The 19,110-nt window shown below is 45.6% G+C and overlaps 1 protein-coding gene across 7 annotated transcripts in view; it reads left to right on the plus strand.

Moving 5' to 3' along the window:
• The first annotated feature begins 4,091 nt into the window (after positions 1 to 4,091).
• LRRC8D (leucine rich repeat containing 8 VRAC subunit D) overlaps positions 4,092 to 19,110 on the plus strand; it is a 63,452-nt gene continuing 48,433 nt past the window's right edge. For 3 of the 7 annotated variants that reach the window (XM_075156244.1, XM_075156243.1, XM_075156242.1), the window contains exons 1-2: positions 4,092 to 4,314; positions 16,115 to 16,254. The gene's annotated coding sequence lies outside the window, so the exon portion shown is untranslated. Of the gene's footprint in view, positions 4,315 to 6,228; positions 6,369 to 6,565; positions 6,738 to 6,859; positions 6,919 to 14,001; positions 14,131 to 16,114; positions 16,255 to 19,110 lie in introns of those variants that run through there. The other 4 variants (XM_075156240.1, XM_075156241.1, XM_075156239.1 and 1 more) reach the window with 4 other exon arrangements.

The following is a 19,110-nucleotide window of genomic DNA, read 5'->3' on the forward strand; positions in this document are numbered from 1 at the left end:
TACAAAGGTACTTGCTAAGAATAAGGCCTCATCCCCCAAATCTCCATTCCATGTTTAGATGGCCGTATTGCACATTGAGTGACTGACTTTGTATTACTGCAAACAAAACAGAAGAACTGGTGAGCACATTGTGGAGGTCTGGATGTAATTAGAAGGGGGAAGAAACTGCTTTTTATCTAAAACAGTCTTTCTGACGTTGTAAGATAGAGAGACTCCGCCTTTTTTCAGCACAAAGACAAGGTAAGGAGAGAGTGACTTTTTCCAGGAAGTTCAGAAGCGGGGGAAGAGTCGCAGCTCTGGAGCAGAACAGGCTGGCTCGCAAGGCCTCCAAAGGTCACCGTGCTTGTAACATAGAGGCTGCTGTGCCAGGTGTTTGAAGACAAGCATAATAGTGAAGTGTCTTCAGAAAAGTGGTCTGGATGATTATTTAAGATGGAGTTATAAAGTAGCAAAGAAAGTTAGTTGGCAGGAATTAAAAAAAAAAAATTGGTGGAATTATAAATGAACCTAGCATGGTAGGGACAAAGTTTTGCAATGCTTTTTATAGTAGAAAAACATGCTGCTTTGGTTTTCTTAGCTATCTTCGAGTTTGTCAGTAAAACTGTAGCTAAAGGAGAATTGTCTGACATAATTTAGTTAGACTTTCCAAAAGCTTTGACATTGTGTCCTGATCACGGGGCACACTGAGCTGCAGCAGCCTTGCAGTGCAGAAGTGCAGCCCTCGGGTGACAGGTCTCCTTCTCCTTTCTGGAAGAGCGGAGCCCGAGCCTCTCCGCGCAGCAGCCTCTCCGCAGCCAGCTGCGGGCACAAGCAAAGCAGGCCCTTGCCAACATCATCTGACTGCAGGGCAACAAAACAGCTGCCAACACATTGCCTAATTTTGCCTGGAAAGTCAGCCTCACTGCCGCTGCGGGAGGGCGCGGGGCGCCGAGGTGGCACTAATGGCTGGGTGGGTGGCAAGTGGCAGATCAGGGCTGATAAGCGTGGCTGCATCCCCAACCCCATCTTCCTGCCCACGTGTCCTGGATGAGCACCACAGGCTGAACTGTTCAGCACTTAGAAACCCTTTTTCTTGGGAACGGGTGGCCAGTATCCAAGTGAAGTGACTCATATGCATCCTCCTCCTTATTTAAACTGGAGACTTCCCCTTCAAGCTTTGCCCGTTCCATGAAGACAAATTACCATGTTTCTGGAGACGGGAAAACCAGTTCCCTGCCCGTTTCTCTCTTCTGTGCTGCCATCTGCACTTCTTCCCAAGTAACTACCTCATCTACCTCTTAATATTCCCCTTCATCTTAAATTTGCTTGGGAGAAAAATTTGTCAGCCCACTCAAAGCCAGGACTGAAATATTTCCCAGTATGGATTTTCCTCACTGTTTTCCAAGGAACCGCTGGCACTCGCTATTTTTGGCACCATCTCTTCCTTATGTTCACCTTCTGCTGGTGTCCCTCCTGCACCTGGCTCCCTTGGACGGAGCTTGGACACCCGTTGGACAATGTCAAGCAGGCATATCCAACATGCACAGAATGGCTGTTTGAGTGAAAGAAGGAAAGAACTGGAAAACATCTCAGAATAAATTGTCAGCTTTTCAACCTGGCCAAAACCATAACTCTATCGAAGGACCGATATTTTCTAAAAATTTTTAATGATATGAGAATGGGGACAATGCTAAGGTGGAAAAATCTGACATCTTTTGGCTAGTCAAGGTTAGGGAATTTGAAAAATTTAAGCTAAAATGCAGTTGTAAAAACAAACAGGATGAATTTATCCTGTGAGGCATACGGCTGCATCGCTGTTGGTTGTTAATGTAATCACTAATTCAGTCCTCCGAGACACAGATCAAAATAACAATATTAGTTTATTTTAATTGCAAAGGGCCAACGTCAAAACTGTGCAAGTGGAAAGAAGCCATTATTCCTCAAGTATCTCCGTTTTTCTGGCATCTCTTTTATCACATGGAGTAACTTGGAGCTGGCTGACTTGTACTTCTGCTGAAACGACCCTATAGACTATAGCAGGATAACAGAACAGCTGGGACATATATTTGCCCCAAACCGAGCTCTTTTGGGTTTTTAACCCCCCTCCTCTCACTTCAGTTCCCACCTCAACATGTCCCATGCGGCCAGAGCCAGAAACAGCAATCTAGAAAGAGCTGCCCAAAAGCAGAGGCTTGAGCCCAGAGAAGACCAAACCTGAGACAGTGGGAGAGGTCTCTGCTAGAGAAGCTTGAAAGGAAGGAACATAGAGTTTTAAATTAAAGAAAATTTGAGTTACCTTTAAACACATATCACAACAAGGGGAAAGAACCCAAACCAAGCAACCCAGCATACGTTCTGTAGGAGGTAAGTATTTCACACTTGCATTTGGCCCATCAGAAAGATACTCTAATTGGATCTGAATCTACCCAGTTCCAGGTGTCTTCTGCCTCAGGTCCCCAGAGCTATTCGCTTGTTTTGCTGGTGTGCCTCAAGGTATCTTGATTGCCAAGTGAATGTGGATTCAGCTAGCTCTGACCAGCTCTGGCATTTGAAAAAATCCTTTTTCTTCCGCTTGAATTTCTCTGCCAGCTGCCTGCAAGTCAGGATTTCCCAGCCAGCAGCTCTTGTTATTATCTGTTTTCACTTGCCTTGATGTTTACCAGGTTGGACTGCTTTTATCTCTACTAACCCTACATCACTGCGGAGCCCCAGTATTACACACCCTGTGTGGCTTGGCCGCTGGGTCAGAGCAGAAATAAATAAATAGATAATAAATTCACCTTACTAAGGAAAGAGAGAGGTCTAAAATGCTGGCCAAAAATAGCATAACTGTGATGATCTCAGGGAAGAAAATAACTAAAAGGCCAAATGAAGGTATTAAAAATCAAAGCTTAAAATAATTGACAGCTCATTAGACTGAATCTGAACTCTGCTAAAATTCTCCACCAGATGAAAACTCTGGTATGAAAATAGTGCTGAACAGCTGAGAGCAGCACAAGCTGGCCTGATTTTCTCTGGTCTCAGAAGCTGAATTGCTGCTAAGAAGTGCTTTCATCTGTAACCTTAGATACATCTTACAGTCATTTAGACCAGAAGGTCTGATTAAAAATGCATCTAAAAATATAAAGGGGAGATTCTCAATCTTTAAAGGGCCATAAAGCTATTCTGAACAAGCACCTAAGGATCATTTCCTGTCTCATCCAGTTCCTAGAAATCATGGGGATGAAGCAAAATTTGGAAGAAGATGAGCCAATATTTTTTTTTAAATTCCATTCTTGATCAAGCTCAACATAGTAACATGTAATAGGTTATATCCAGTTCTAGTTAAAAAAACCCACAGGTCTGGTCACTTGTCAGGTCAGCGTTCAACAAAGACTTCAGGATATTGGTGCTCTTTCAGTTAAAGGAGGAAAAAAGTTTCTAGTGGATTTTGGGGGGCGGATCAGGTTCAGTTCGGCTCCTTCGTCAACGTGCTGTGTTCAGTCTCTGGAGTTGCAGTGGAGGGATCAGTCCCTGCGACCCAAACGGCTGCCGCCCCCCGCCCAAGCTAAGGCTGCCTTTGACATTCTGGTTCCCTCAAGGGCTCAAGATAGATGCAAGAAAACTAAATTCTCTCCCAGATAATACTTTAATAAGTAAAACACATGATTTGAACTTGTCGCTATTTTATTTACCTCACGTACTACGTTTCATTTACCTGCGCAAAGAGAACAAACCACTGGCTTTGCTACCAGACGTTTCGCTTTTGTTGCGGCCGCTCGAACGAGCGCCCCGGCGCAGCCTTCGCTGCGCGCTGCAGACCCCGCTCGCCGCCCCGGCGCAATCCCCCGCACGGGGATTTGCTCAGGTCACGCCGAGCGGCCCCCCCCTGCGCCCGGCCGTGCCGCCGCGCCCCGAAGCCCGAAGCCGGAGACGCCGGCTCAGGCGCCGGCCGGCGGGGGCCGGTGCGCGGCGGCCCGCAGGCACCTGAGCGCGGCGGCTGCGCGGGGGGCGAGCGGGCGGGGCCGGCCCGGCCCGGCCCTCACATGCGCGGCGCCGCGGGAGCCATTGGCCGCGCCGGGCCGCGGGCGGCGCTCTCGGCCGCGGGGCCGGCCCTCGCCGCCGCCGGTGCTGTCCGTGCGCCGAGCCATGCGGGTGCGCGCTGCAGGGCGCTGCTAGGAGCCGAGCCCGCCCGGCCCGGCCTCCGCCTCCCCGTCCCCGCCCGCCGCCGCCCGCATGGCAGCGCCGCGGGAGTGACCGCCGCGGAGAAGGTCTGCGTCCCCGCGGCACGCACGGCCCGGCCCGGCCCGGCCGGGCGGCTCTCGGGGTCCCCCAGCCCGCGGGGCCGTCCCTGAGGTGAGGCGAGCGCGGGGCCGGCGGGAGGCGGTCGGGCTCGGCGGCGGAGCGGCCGCGGGGGAGGGGGCGGCATCGGGACCGGCACCCCCCGCCTCTGCCTCCGTGCGCTTTCCGTCGCCCGTGCCGTCCTTGTTTTTCCTTTTTCTGCCCTCATAACGGCCTGCATTGGTTTGCTTGTATTGCGGCCAGCGCCGGAGTGCCCGGGCGCACCTCGAACCTGTGGCCGCGCTGCTGGTGGGACCCCGAGGAGCGGCGGTGACTGGCCGCCGTGTTTTCGCCTCGGGGTGCGCATCCACGCAGGACGTGCCCGCGTGTGCGGGGGGCGAGCGGCGCCCCGTGCGCTGCCGCGCCGGGCGGCGGCGATAGCGGGGCCAGCCCCGGCTGCGGGTCTTGGAGTACAACGTGCTACTGGGAAATGCGGCTGAAAAAAGCGAGCCCCCTTCCGAGGCTGGTGGTATTAAATCCATGTGGGCACCGCCAGCTGCGTGTCTTTTGTATGGGGTCAACTGTTCTTGGTGTTGCACCACACGCAGATTAAAGGGGCCTAAACCCGTCAATAAAACACATCTTCAGGACAAAAACAGCCCTTGTCAGAGAATCGTCTGTGTTGTCTGGAGGCATGTCTCCTCCCTTCCCCCTGCTCCCCAGTACGTGGCAATACCGACTCCTGCTCCTTGAGGATCCCTGAGCCGGGCACAGCAGCTCCTCTGTCTTGCAACCTCCATTTCCCCCCGTCCCCGTTACAAGTGCTGCCACTGCTGTTAAACAAACACGAATGAGGCACAGAAAGCTTGTGACTTGCCCGGCATCCTTTAGGGAAGCTGGTCTGTGGTCAGTGGGGGGATGCAGGCTGTGCATTTACAGCACGCCAGCAGCCTGTGGCAGCTTCTCCTCTGGATGCTCCCAGTGTGTAAGAGCCATGAGGTAGGTTACTCAGACTTGAAAATGGAGGACGGTAGTGGTAACCAGCCTGTTGTTTGGTGGAATAAGTCTCAGCAGTACTTCCTGTAATGGTGGTGCTGAAAGTGATGTTTTACTTGCAGAGAGCGAAACATCTTCAGTACTGGCTTTGGGGTACCTGCTACGCATAAGCGTTGTCAGTTACAGCTTTTTTTTTTTTTTTTAAAATAATGTAGAGAAGTATTTTGGTTTTTTTCAGCATTACATCTGTCAGCCGTGATAGGAAATGATCATCTTTTCTGCCTCTAAAACTAAAGGTGGGGAATGGCTGTGCCCCCTTGTTTGGGAGAGAGGGCTTTAGAATGTGAGAAATTTGCAGGAACAGCACTGAGATTTTGATCCCACAGCTCTGAGCTATCAAAAAAGCACTCTCATCCCACATGGGGTAGCTAAGTTCCTTTCTCTGTGTACTTTTTTTTTTTCCCTTTTTCCCCTCCCCTCCTTCTGGTGGCAGAGGAAACCCCCTTTCTTCAAACTTGGGGTAAGGATTGGTAGTATAGAAGGTTAGTGTTATGTTATTTGCTCTTGATTGCCATCTTAAATTAATTCACCAAGCCTTGCTCAGAGGCCAGGATCCTATTCATTCTTTGTGATTTACAAATCCCCTATAAACCTTTTATTGTTAGTTGAAACTGATTTATGAGGTCCTGACCTAGGAATATGCTACTGTGGCTATATTTTCTGTGCTGTACACCATTTTCTCCTATGTTTCTGAGCAAGCATTGCCTTTATAGTAAACTTACTTGGTGCTTTGCCTGTATCTTGCTTAGTGTGAAAAACACTTGTCTGTTATGTCTGCTGTATCTGTTTTCTTGCACATAATAAGCAAGGAATATTTAAACAGATACTGTTATTTGCAATCCAGATTACTTTGATAAAGATCCAAAGTTTACAAAGGCTACATGAGGTAACGTGGGGAAGGGTACAGCATTAAGCAGTAATTTATTTTGTAAGATCCAGATATGCACAATAGATATCCGTACCAGTCCTGACATCCTTGGGAGGACAGTAATCTGTCCAGCGTGTTCAGGCCTGGAGGAGGAATTCTAAAGCACCGGCAACGGAGAAAGTCTGCGTGCTGCCGTCACAGGAAGGTAATTATTAATAGGAACAAACCTGTATAATAACGATGCAAAGACAGTGAAAGCACTTAGGTGCTTGCTGTGAAAAGATTAACTAGTGTACGTTGCACTAACACATAGCTGCATACGTGAAATATAGTTCTTCTATTCCAGTTCTTTCTTAGCCCTATGTTCCTGTCGCCTCAGATAAGCCTCTTTCTCTCCTGTAGACGTAGGTAGGTGGTGGTATGGAGGTATCGCAACTGTACATCCTGTGTATGGGCAGCTTTCTTAACTACGTGCCTGGAGAGTGAGAAAAAAGCTAATGCTGTTGGTGATACGCTTGCAATAGGTCCTGCCAGTGACAGAGGGATAAGAAAATAAAGGCTAGTGGAGAAAAGGGTATGTACATCCCTGTGGTCAAAAGCGCTTGCGACCGTGTGTGTTGTGGCTTGGTGCAGTTTTATAAGAAGCAACTGTACTGAAATTTCCTGCCTTGAAGTTAGTTCTTTTAATTTCTCCAGGTCTTCCAGTTCCTTCTGTGTATTGAGGTCCCATTCAAAGCCTGTCGAAGCCAGTGGAAGTAAGTGGATTTTGAATCAGATCCTGTACCACTGGCTGAGTTTCTTTTCCCCCTTGTGTTCTCTGATGGCACCAGCTGCTGTGTCAGTTCCTCCTTTTGCTGCGTACCGGGGGGCTGGCTTGGGGTGTCTCGCAGGCAGAGTGCTGACTCAGCGCCGCAGCCCAGGGTCTCCCTTTGCTTTCTCCTGCACCTCTGAGAGCCAGAGGGGAGTTTTGGGACAGGTACATGGACACTGTGATCACTGAGGATGAATTAGTGTCCTGAGGCTTAAAGCATTTGGTCAGTGTGGGGCTCGTGATGGCTGTTTTACTGAGAAGTAGCTTAAGTCACCAATGATGTAATGGGGGAGCCCACTAAACTAGTTTCTCAACTGGATGCAAACAAAAGGGAGTTCCAGAGTTAGTATTTTACCAAATAATGAACTCTGAAGGTTTTTAATTTCTTTTCAAAAAAGCAATCTGTATCTTCCAATTAATTCATAAAATTGCTGTAGATCCCTAAATATTCATAAAACACAATTAGCAGTAAATTATCAAATATTACTGTATAAAGTGGAAAGAACAGAACATGTTATTTCAATTTCTGCTGTTTAAGTTTCTCCATTTCTTGCTGGCATTGAAATGAAACTACACAGTTCTCCTTTTGTTTTTTTCCCCTTTCTTTCTATTTTATTTTATTTATTCATTTATTGTCTCTTGGCAGTGGAAAGATTATATCCTAGCAAAAAAAAAAAAGCTATTGATGTGTTAAGAAAAATGGAAATAATTTTCCCCAGAAACCTTACATTTAGATAAAGACTTGTCTGTGCTTTTGCATAACTGACATTTTAAACATTTTTTTACAACAAGCAGTGAAAAGTCTGTGGACTTCACCATGCAAAGACTTGTGCACATGACTAATTTTCCACACATGTGTAGTCTCCTGAGTATGCACGCATGCATTAGGCTCTCTGGGGTCACAGTAAAGGTGCTTGATCTTGAAAGTGTTTATTCTTGGCTGTGATGTTGAGGTGCTGTGGGCCTACACTTGTAAGTATTTGCCAGACAAGGGCTGAAATACGGAGAAGGATGTTTGTGAAATACAGTTTTCTAGCAGCTACCAGCATTATATTTGTAAAAGCAATTGTAATTAGTGTTTCAAAGCTATTCTGTACCTCTTACCTTGAGAACACTTTGAGCTACGTTTTTTCAAAGTTTGACTTGCTTGCGTTGGGGATGGGTTTGGCTCAAGATCTTTTGGTCTAAGCAAATTGAGTGCAATTTTCTTTTAACCATATAACAAAGAATAGGTACTGATTGCTTGCCGAACAATTTTTCCCCTCAGAGATTCCAAACAAATTTAGGAAAGAACAAAGCCAGTATTTCTAGTGTTTAACTTCTTGAGAATCATCTTGGGTTTTGGCATGTTAAAAAGGAAAGTGCATCACAAGTCAAGTTGGCGCTTTCAAATACCATCAGTAATACTCAGTTCCACATCATTAATTCTAACTGACACTGCTTCAATCTTTCTCTCACCACAGATTTCTTTAATTAAAAGAATTGAAGCTCTTTTCATTTATTTCTATATTCTCTTCAGCTGTATTCTTCCAGTCTTGCAAGAACAGGTTCCTGTCCCACTTCAGGAAATGGATAGGAAAAGCAGCTCAAAGACCTTCATGTAGCAGCTGCCAGAGTGTTCAAGGAGGTATCTTTGGAAGGAGGAAGCTTGTTTTCTTGGAATCAAGCCAGCAAAATGCCACTTTTGCCCAACACTTGGATGCAAGCAGTAATATGGGAAGAGAGTATGGCTGCACCAAGGACCTGTTTGTTGGCACTGTTTTAAAAGAAATACCTTCCTTTTTCTTCTTCCTCCTCCTCAAGTGTAAATCAGGATATGAAAACACGTTGTTCAGGTAGTCTTAAAAGTGATGCTACCTGTAATTTTCCTTCTTTCCACTTGAGCTCTTTCCTTAGAAGTGATTTGTTCTAAGACTGAAGTAGTTGTGATATTCAAGACTTCAGAAACAATCATGGTGTAAAATACAGCCACCCTTAGGGGAGGAGGAAAGTTATTTGTTGCTCAGATTTTTCATTTTCAGAGACCCTTTTCTTGGTGAAGGTAACTCTGATGAAGAAGCAGAAAAGGCTGAAATCATGTGGCAGCCAGCAGTGGGTGAAGATAGCAATCACCTTTATTCACCATGGTCCTGCATTTTGTATTGTGTGATCAATAGAAAAAGAAATGGTCTGGTTCTTGTGACCTGCCTTGCTCCTTGTCAGTGTTTAAAAAAAAAAAAAAAAAAAAAAAAACCCTCTCTGTATATGGTCTTTTTGTTAAAAGTTAGGTATCTCAGGTGTTCTGTCTTATGAAAGTCTCCTTTGAAGACCAGGAGGAAAATGCAGTGCAAGGTTTCTCAGACCCAAGGGGTGGGCATAACAGATAATTAAATGCTGTGGCTACCTTTTCCTATCAAACATCTCTTCAAACTGTTTGCTGTGCATTTAAATTTGAAAAAAATGCACAATTCCCAAACTGGAGATTTAAAATCGCTCTCTATTCCCTTCCTCAGAATTTTTCTGTCTGAGTCACATCTCCTGATGATTTCCCCTGTAGGTCGAGGCCATGGGTGGGGCCACCTAAATACAGGTCTCTGTTGGTGTTTTAGGTGTCTTATTTGTGACACTTACATGGAGGTGGTAAATATGATGAGACCTACAGCAAACAGTGTCCTGGAGCATCTGCTGGAGACCAGCGATGCTCTAGATGGACCCCTTCCCTAGATTCATTACGTAAAGATACACACAGAAAGGAAGAAAACGAACACGAAGCTCTTTATAGCCCTTGCGATGAAGTAACGAGGCAGGCTCCTAGCCACCCCCATGCAACCTAATGGCTACAAACAACCTAATGGCTACAAAGCCACAGCCAAGATGCAGGGCTGGTTTTTTTTTTCCTCCCTTGGACTTCATTCTTTACAAGTCAGCACTGAGATAACTTTCTCTATAAAAGGTGTTCCTGATTGCCCTTGGGTTCTACAGAAGCCAGGGCTGCCGCACCTCTAGTGTTTTCAAGTCTGGCCAATGCCACAGATACCAACATGCCTGCTAAAAGCAGTGTTGGTTTTTTGGGTGGACTTTGTTTGAAGCACTTTATTCTTGCTGCAGTGATTTTCCAACTTGGGATTATAGCTCTAAGGAGAAAACAAGTGCATAGGATGTGTATATGAATATGACATCTGAATATCTGTTCTTGAGCCATTGCAGGATAGGAAGGAAAGGAAACTTAGACACTTTCAGCTGGTGTGAGAACTTGTATAAAGAACACCCATGCCTGGAATAGCCCTAGTGCGGGCTTGCTGAAGCTGTGTGTGCTAGAGATGGAGGCAGTTCTGTAATCTTGCAATACTTTAAGGTCAAAAGAAAAGCTGGTAACCCCAGGGAAATCTTTCATATTCCTTGATGTGTGCACATACAAAGTTGATTTTGTCATATTTTGTCAACAAAAAGTATAGTTTGTTTATCTCAAATACACTGATGAAAAAACCAAGCTTGTACAACACTGATTTGCTAATCATTGAAAATAACCTTTCAGTTCAAAAGCTTCCTCTGTGAATATTAATATTTTATACAGAAGTATTATGCAATAGACATTTTGTTGCCTTTGCAGGCCTGCACAGAGGAACACATTGTTAAGCTGATGTCATTTGGATTGTTCAGTATAAATTTGTCCACTAAACCAATGCAAATGTCATTGAACGATTAAAACAAGTCCATCTTGCATATTGGTACATAGTGCTTTGTGTACAGATCGTGGAAAGGGAGGATAGGAATTACTTTGGTCTGACAGTCTCTGCATTAAAACTTGAGTGAGAAGTGTGAAAAGTAGTGCACTAGCTTGCTTTGTTTTCAAGCACCGCTATGATTACAAACACTTTCCACATGCATTAGCAATTGCCTTCATCAAAGATGCACGGAAGATCCAGACTTCACACTTAATCTGACTGGTGTTTAAAAATACAAACTGAGAAGTCTACATACAGGGTTCCTCTCAATGGCTGCCATCCAGAAACTTTCATGTACTTGCTTTCTGTCTAATTAAATTAAGAAATAAAGCCTAAACTACCTAGCTTAGCAGAGGAACTGACAAAAGAGAAATGAAATTTTTCATGCACTTGAGTTTTTTAAAGTAAGGCATTGTTAGCAGACATAAAGGGAAGACTGGCTTGATAGTTTTGCTCCTCTCCTTTCCCATCCCTCTGACGACAAATCTGTTGGCTCCTGAAACAAGGAAGTGGACGAATACAGATACACAAATGCTCGTTGGTGCTGCAGAAATTGTGAGTTTGGTCAGTGCTAGTGCCCTGATGGAAAGCCGGTAAGAAAGCGTCTAACAGGAGAATAATGGGAGAAGAGTGGTTCTTGGAAAAAAGAGTGGACTGAGAATGAGACGGAATTGTACTAATAATAAATCAGGAAAATGAAAAATGCAGTGGTTTGGACAAGACTCTTATTTCCAGTGGTTAAAATTTGTGGTTACGCTTTGTTTATTTTTAGTGTAATTTGATTTAGGATGTACCTAGATTGAAAGGTGAATTTAAAAGTGTCCTTATTAGCATCAATCAGTTTAACCAAAACAGATTTTAGAGAAAGAAACTGCTGGGGCCAGAGTTACAGGGGAACAAAAATAGTAAAGCATGTAGTAAAGCCAGAAAATAAAAACATGAGAGGCATGCAAAAATACAAAAGAAAATAGTAACAGTGTGGCAAAGGAAAGGAGATAACAAAATTGTTGAGGAAAGTGTGAGTAAATATAAAAGGAAGTCTTAAAGCATAAAGTTGTATGCACTGTTCTCCATGTGGAAAGTGTATGAATTCTGTTCATTTGACGGGGGGAGTCTCATCTCCAGAAACAGGGCTTTCGTGCTCACAGCTGAATGGCCGAGTTCTCCCAGTTTGCCCTCAGCTTGAAAGCATGTTGCAAAGTAATACAGACCCCTGTGTGGACGTAGGTATTCATTACAGCAAATGTAACGGGCACCTATACACTTACAGGGTGAATTGGTACAAGCCTGGTTTTGGCTGAATAGTTTTGCACCTGCCTAATTTGTGTTGTAAAATGGCAGTCTGTCCATGTGCACAGCAGCCCAGAGCAGCCTGGTCACAACCAGTATGCAGCTGGTCAGTGCGAGAAGCACAGCTGTTTCGTTTGTGAATGAAGAGAGGACGGCGGCCCTCCGCGCTCTGATGCTGCTGCGTTCTGTCACCCCAGCCATGTTAAGGCTTCTTCAGTGTCTGATTATTTTCCCGCTTGCTGTCTGAACTTGTAAGGTCTTAGATCTGGCTTGCTATCTGCTAACCAACGTAATACCAGAGCTACCAGCAGCAGCCCCCTCTCTTATTGCCTGTGCATCAAACAACGGGTTACCTGTAGCACTGGGAAATTTTGCCTGCTTGCCCAGCAAGGTTTGATTTGTTAATGACTTGGTTATATTCCTGCCTTCTGCAACAGAAGAGAGGAAGCAGGGAGAGTTTTGCACACAGCCCCGGGCTCATGGAGAGGAGGTGGCCGCAAAGAGAAGGAAAGAATTACAGGGAGGAAATAAAGGGGGTGTTGGGTGGCATGTGAAAAGCTGCAGCGAGGCCCTAGTATGGACAATGAACTCCGCAGGGAGCGGCAGTGGGATCCTGTAGGCTCCCATGGAGTAGGAGCAATGCCTAAGGTGCTTTCCAAAGGGAATGTGGTTTCAAGACCAGCTGGAGCAAATTTGAGGTCACACTGCTGTTGAAAGGGGAAGTCCTGCCTTCCTGCCCACCCGCCTCTGCCTTGGTGGGGCAGGACGCTTCTCCCGGGCACACACCAGGGGAGAGGGTGGGAGTGTGTCCGGGGGCGACTGCTCTCTTAAGCAGCAGGGTGGCCACAAATCAGCTTAAGCTGATTGCGAAACCTCACTCAGAGATAGCAACAAAATCTGGTATTTATCTGGTTAGGTTACATGCTGCTTTTGACAATACTTCTACAGTAGGTTTCTGTGCTAGTTTGGGGTTTTTCTTCTCTCTTGATGGCATGACATTTTTCCTGTGTGGTGGTTTGTTGTTTTTCTTATGCAGCAACAGGGGAGGAAGATGGCATTTTAACCAAAGTGACTGTCAAGTATCTGCTGCTGGCTGCGTACTTGGAGATACATCTAGAACTGAGAATTATTCAGTTCTGCTGAAATTAAATCTCTAATGACTGGAACTGCTTCACTTACTTTATTAGCTGAGTTTTTTTCCAAGATCTCTTCTACTTCTCCAAAATACTCTGATTTCCCTCCTTCTCCTTTCTTTAAAGAATTCACAGTAATTTGCTCTGTAAGTGCATCATCTGATTTCTTTCACTCTGTTAGCTGTGATTGTTTCCCTGTTAAATGCGACCCCTGCTAAGGGCAACAGAAATAATGTTTTCCTTAGTGGAAAAGATGTTTGATCAAGTGACTGTACTAATGAAGGCAGCCACATATAGGCTACAGTATATAGGACGTGGCATTTGGAGATTGCACGTGTTATGCCTGAAGTGCCAAGTGCCTGGCTGTGATTCAGATAAAATTGGCACTGGGTGATGCCCACACCCCAGTGTAAATGGGATGTAAGTCTTTCCCTATGCTGAAGGGGCCAGAAAGAGAAGGATTAAAGGGAATGAGTGCCGGAGGGGACTAGGTTATAATGGTACATGTGCTCCTTATTTAATCTCCTTCATACCCACTGTCCGACATACTGACTCTGTGAGAGTGGGTGTGTATTCTTGTATCAGAGAAGATGTTTCTGTAAGAAAGACGTTGCTTTGTTTTAATAAATTGAGGTTGTCACTTCAAAAATGGGAGGGGGAGCTGAGGGAGGAAGCATAAAGAGTGAATTATTCCAACGGGATTTGGAACAAAATCCAGGAGGGTTTCTGTGGCAAAAACTGCGGGGAAGATTCCTTCACTGGTCTTGGCTCTGCTTAAGCATCTACTTATGTACTGATAAGATTTAGATAAGAATTTCTGCTTTAGTATCTTTTTTAGAAGCCAAAACCAAAATCTTATAAGTGTGTTTTTTCATTTGTTTCCCTCTACCTCTCCTCTAGGTATATTCCAACTACTGTGCTCAAGTCTGTCCTGGGAAAGGGAGGGTGCTGGTGGTGGACCTCAGCAGTCTTTCAGATAGTGATGGAGCTCTTGAAGACAAGCTGTCCTGTTCTTCCATGCCTTACCAGGTGTGGTGATGGAGGTGTTTGGCCTCTCTTGACAACTTTCCTTAAAGGTTGATGCATTTTCAAAAAACGCAGCCCTCTTACTTTGATGGGAAGAGATGGGAACTGCCTCTCCCTTCTGTTTTCAAAAACTGTTTGTTGCCTTTGGGGTGGCTGCCGAGGAGGTGTTGGAGAGCATGGGGGGCTCTGCTTAGGCCCTTCTTACGTGGGTCTCTGACCTGGTGAAAAAAGGTTACAGAAACAGCCAAGGTGAACGGCCCTGTGGCTGTGAGAGTGTTTTCTGTCAGAGCTCAAGTACGATCCAAAGGTCTGTTCTGAATCCTGCTTGCAGTAGACTTTTGTCAGAGCTTTTTTTCCTCCCTGTATTTAAAAAACAACTGTCTCCAAAACCTCCAATTCCGGTGATGTGTGCTGCAAAGGGATTTAGTTCTCCCGAGACCACTTGACCACCCCAAACACTTTGAAGGAGGAAATTCTTTAAGATGTGTATTTTATTTGCGTATTTGGCAGTGTCTTCCCCATGTCCTTATCCTGGGTCTCTACCGCTAAGAAGAAACCTGGAGCAGCAGGTTCCTGCTGACCTTTGAAATGCTCTCAGTGGAAAGCAGGAGACAGGGCTTGTTCCTGTGGGCTTCTGAGTGCCACCAGGTGCCAACCCTGAAAAGGCCTCAGAAAATAAATTAAGAGGGAAGTGTGTGTGTGTGTGTGTTGGTTTGGGGTTTTTTTTCCCCTGCAGTGGCTTGGGAGCGGCTCAGGTGGATGAGTGCACTGTGCTTGGCACTGGGCACAGACCCTTATGGCAGAGCAGCTCTCCGCTGCAGCCGTCGTCAATGTGGAAAGAATGGGCTGGTGGCTGAAGCAGGGGATGCAGCCGGTTGTCCCTGCCTTTGAGCCCTGGCTGCGGGGCCTTCCCCATGCTGGGGGGCTGCCTTCCTTCCTGGCGAGGTGCTGCTGCCCGCTGGGCTGGGGCTCGCCAGCCTTGCAGTGAGCGCCCTGCTGCGCGGGCGTTTGCACCCTGCAGCAGTGTGCAGCGGTCGGCAGTGCTGGGGAAGGGCTCGGGCACGCAGCAGCGCTGCTTGGGGCGCAGCCAGGGCAGGAGAGGCACGAGAAGGGCTGCGAGGCGGCGGCGGCCAGCCTGCTGCGCACGGAGAGTCGTGTAGAGTCGTGCCTGTTGCTAGGGGACTTGTTTCGGTTATGAAGCAGCATCGGTCTACATAGTGGCTTTCTCGGTGTTTGTTGATTAGGCAATTACTGTAAAATACTTGATTTATAACGAGGCATACTTAATAAGCAGCAAACTAAAATAAATACTCATGAATTACCTGCTGGAGTCTGGCTGTTTGTTTTGCTGAGTCGTTGCTTTCCATCTGTGGGCTCTGCTCTGCCCTGGAGCCTCTGAGTCACTGGAGGTGAAGGCAGCTGTGCTGGGGTCTTGGCTGGTGGAAGTGTTGGGCTAAAGGAGGAGGGAGGAGACTCCTGTTTCTTCTCCATTTTGTTCGTCCTGGGGATAGAGGTGTTTTCCAGAGGTTTTCCAGGCAGCTCATTGACTCAAGGTGGGCTGCTTGCCTGGCATACTGCTGTAATGCAGTATGTAACCCAGTGTGGTCAAAGCGGTCGCATGGAGCATACGCAGTGTGCGGCTACCACGTCATTGGGGCCCGGTCTGGCTTTTGTGGTGATGTAGGGAATCGGCGGCATAGAAATAGCAGTGGTCTTGGTTAAGTTTGGATGAGCCAATATGTTTAAGAAAATATGTGGGAAATGGCAAATTGCTAGTTGGAGGGATCTCCGCTCTTCAAGAGTAGGACAACTCATTCAGAGTATTTCTGAAGTTATTAAAACAAGGGTGTGCTCAGCCTTCCCCAGAGATCAGGCACTGATGACTGACGTTCCGCTTCGGTGTTGCAGAGCAGCATTTCTCTGACACCCCGCTAGTGTCAATGCTTTATTCGGCCACTTTGATTCACAGCAGTTTGTTTTTATACAGGAAGAGCCTGTGGCACTTGTCAAAATGAGAAAGTGACCATCAGCTCCTGGCTTGGTATTCCTGTCACCAGAGCCTCCTGGAGCCAGTGCTCAGCCCAGCTGAAGCCGGAGGAGGAAGGAGGAGGAGCACAGCCTGATCAGGTACTGGTGGGGAATGGGAAAAGCTGTCTGATGCTGAGCTGAATTAAACATAAACAAATGCAACTTTGCGTTTTCGGGGGTATTTGGTTTACACATCTAATGTGCAGTACAGCTCAGTGTTTGCCAATACCTGTATCCAGGCTCCATCTGGGAGGGAAAGAATGGACTAGGAATACTCTTAACAAACGTTTGAATGTTGAAGAGCAATTTGATGTCTTGAGGAAAGAGTTTTTCCTTAGTTTTATTCTTTGTCCTCATAGGGAGATGTAAGTGCCAGCTTTCGAGGAGCACAATGTTATGTGGCAACCATAGAGCACAGAAAGGTAGCAGACTGATGGGTTTTAAGACAAAACCAACTGTCAGCTTGCTAGCTGTGTTTTTATTTGCTGAGATTCCCGTAACCGTTCCTGGAAACTGGTATTTATTCTTGCATTCGCATCTTTCAAATTGTCATACTTAAGACGACTGAGGTTCGTCTTGTTGTATGAAGACAGTCAGAGAAGTTGAAGGTTTTGGTTTATTGTATTTGATTTATTTTTTTTCTTACCTAACTGTACTTGCCAGTTTATGTGAAACTCCTGGTCCAAGGACCGTGTTCTGAAAAGACTTTGCATATTTTTATGCACCACTAGAGATTCCTTAAATCCAGGGCTACTACTTACGTGTGCTCATACAATGCTTGGGATGGCAGTGGCCCGCAATTCACTTCTAAGGGGAAGCATTCTTTGAAGAGGCACAGTGTTTTTCACCTGGAATGATGCTTTCTCTCCAGAAATACCAGCAACTGTCCCTTAGACTGCATGAATTTTACTCACATTTTGATGTTATTTTTCATTTATTGACCCAGGTAGAAACAGTGGGGTTTTGTTCAGATGATCTGTTAAGAAAATTATTCCTAATGTTCTAGGGGTAATTTCCAGCTCTGTCTAATTTTATCTTTCCTTGTGTTGTTAAAAAAGGGAAGTCCTTTTCTAGCATGCATTGGGAGTCCTTCACTTTTTTGTCTTGGGAAATAAGAATCAGCATTTATTTGATTCAACAACCAGCTTCCTGCTTCCCAAGGAAGGGATAGCGGCTCATTTGCCTGCAAACATCCCTCCTGTGGAGAGTCTTTGTTGGGGAGTTGGAGGAGAGCTAGCAGCTACTAGTAAAATAGCTGTGTAGCAGGATGAAGAGGGATTATTGAAGCATTACTAGGAAATTCATTGCTGTGTGTAAGACCTTATGTACTCCACAGACAAGCTGACCTAAATTCTGCAGCCAGGCCTTACTGGTTTCTGCACTGATGTGATGTGGCAGGCTGGATAACCTGCAGCAGATCTGGGTTTAAAAAAAAGGGGGGCAGAGAAGATTTATATTGAGTAGAAACACAGACAGGGCAGTCTTTATAACTGTACTGAATTCTGTCGTAAACTTTTTTGTTGTTTTCTAACCCACACTTCTCTATTCTTAATATTGAGTACTTTTCATGTAGCTAGGATGAGTCTGCATTGTAAGGATGCTCATTAGGAAGAGTGACAGGTTCTTTACTCCTGGACGGGGAAACACATGGATGGTTTCACCCATAAGAGTCTTTGACAGATGGTTTGGAGTTGTGAGATAGGTTTTAGCAAAGAAATGGTGATATGTATCTTATCAGTAGTGAAACAGTTAACCCAACTGACACTTAATCATCTCTTGGGGGGGGGGATAGGATTCTTATCTATTGACATAAATGGAATGGCTTGCACTTATGTTTTCAGGTGGTCTGTTTCTCAAGATTATACATTACACACAAAACATGACACAAAAATTCAAATACAAAGCGAAATGCCACGTTTGTCAACGTAAAGTTGGTCAGTTTGACCTGTGTGCAGAATTTACTGCTGTTACTTCTTGTAGTAGGATTGTGACTTTGCAGTTTAGTTTCTGCTGGCACAAACCCGGCATGGTGGCAGTTACTGCTTCCTCCCTTTTTCTGTGGACGTAAGCTAGACTGATGCAATGCTCTCCTTTGCCTTCACCCCTCCCGCGTGCATGCCTTCGTTACCCGGTCTTGCCATTTCCTCCTGAGGTGCCCCTACGGCTATGAGAGGAGATTTTTTTGCTGGTGCTCCTTAAATCGGGTGCTATGAAAGGAACAGTTTATGCAGGCAGAAAAATTTCGCAGCCACTAGAAAGGCTGCTGCAGTAAGGTTTTTGCTGGCATAGTTGGGAAGCAAGGAAAAAAATCATCTTGGCTGATACAGCTAAATCAGCAAAATGTTAAAGTGTGGCTAGGAGCTTTCCTGTGCAAGGGTTCTGGTCTGGTTACTGTGATGTATGTATATATATAATATATTTGTGTCTAGAAACCTCTTTCGTGGGAGCATAAGCTTTAAGCTCTTTTGAATTTTTTTAGAGTAATTTCTGCAGCTGCAGAATCTTGAAGCGGTAGGGGAAATGGTGATATCCTCAAACATAGCTGGTTTATTTTAGATCACGTTTCACTGATGTGCTTTTGATTTGTTTTAAGAATAACTTGTCTGTATAATCTATTTCTTTACTATATGCACATAATTAGTGGCAATGCCGACCTTCTTCTTGAAGTAAGAATTAAGGGACCCAAGGAAGGGTGGATTTTCTTGGTTATTTTCTTTCATTTCTTGCGTCCTGCTCTACTGGCGTTTCGGCGTGTAGCTCCTCTGTGCGGTGTAAGGCAGCGTTTGTTCTCCAGAGGCAGGCGAATCTGACGGATTTACTTGCTATGCATCAGCTTGCTCCGTGAGTTAATTACAAAAATGTGTTGATACCAAACTTAATGTTAGGAGGTAACCTGTCAGCTTGCTCTGATCTGTTCATGGAATGAGAGCCAGGTGTAGCTTGTGCCGAGGGTCC

This window comes from Calonectris borealis, chromosome 8 (assembly GCF_964195595.1).
Source record: "Calonectris borealis chromosome 8, bCalBor7.hap1.2, whole genome shotgun sequence".
Lineage (NCBI taxonomy): Eukaryota > Metazoa > Chordata > Aves > Procellariiformes > Procellariidae > Calonectris > Calonectris borealis.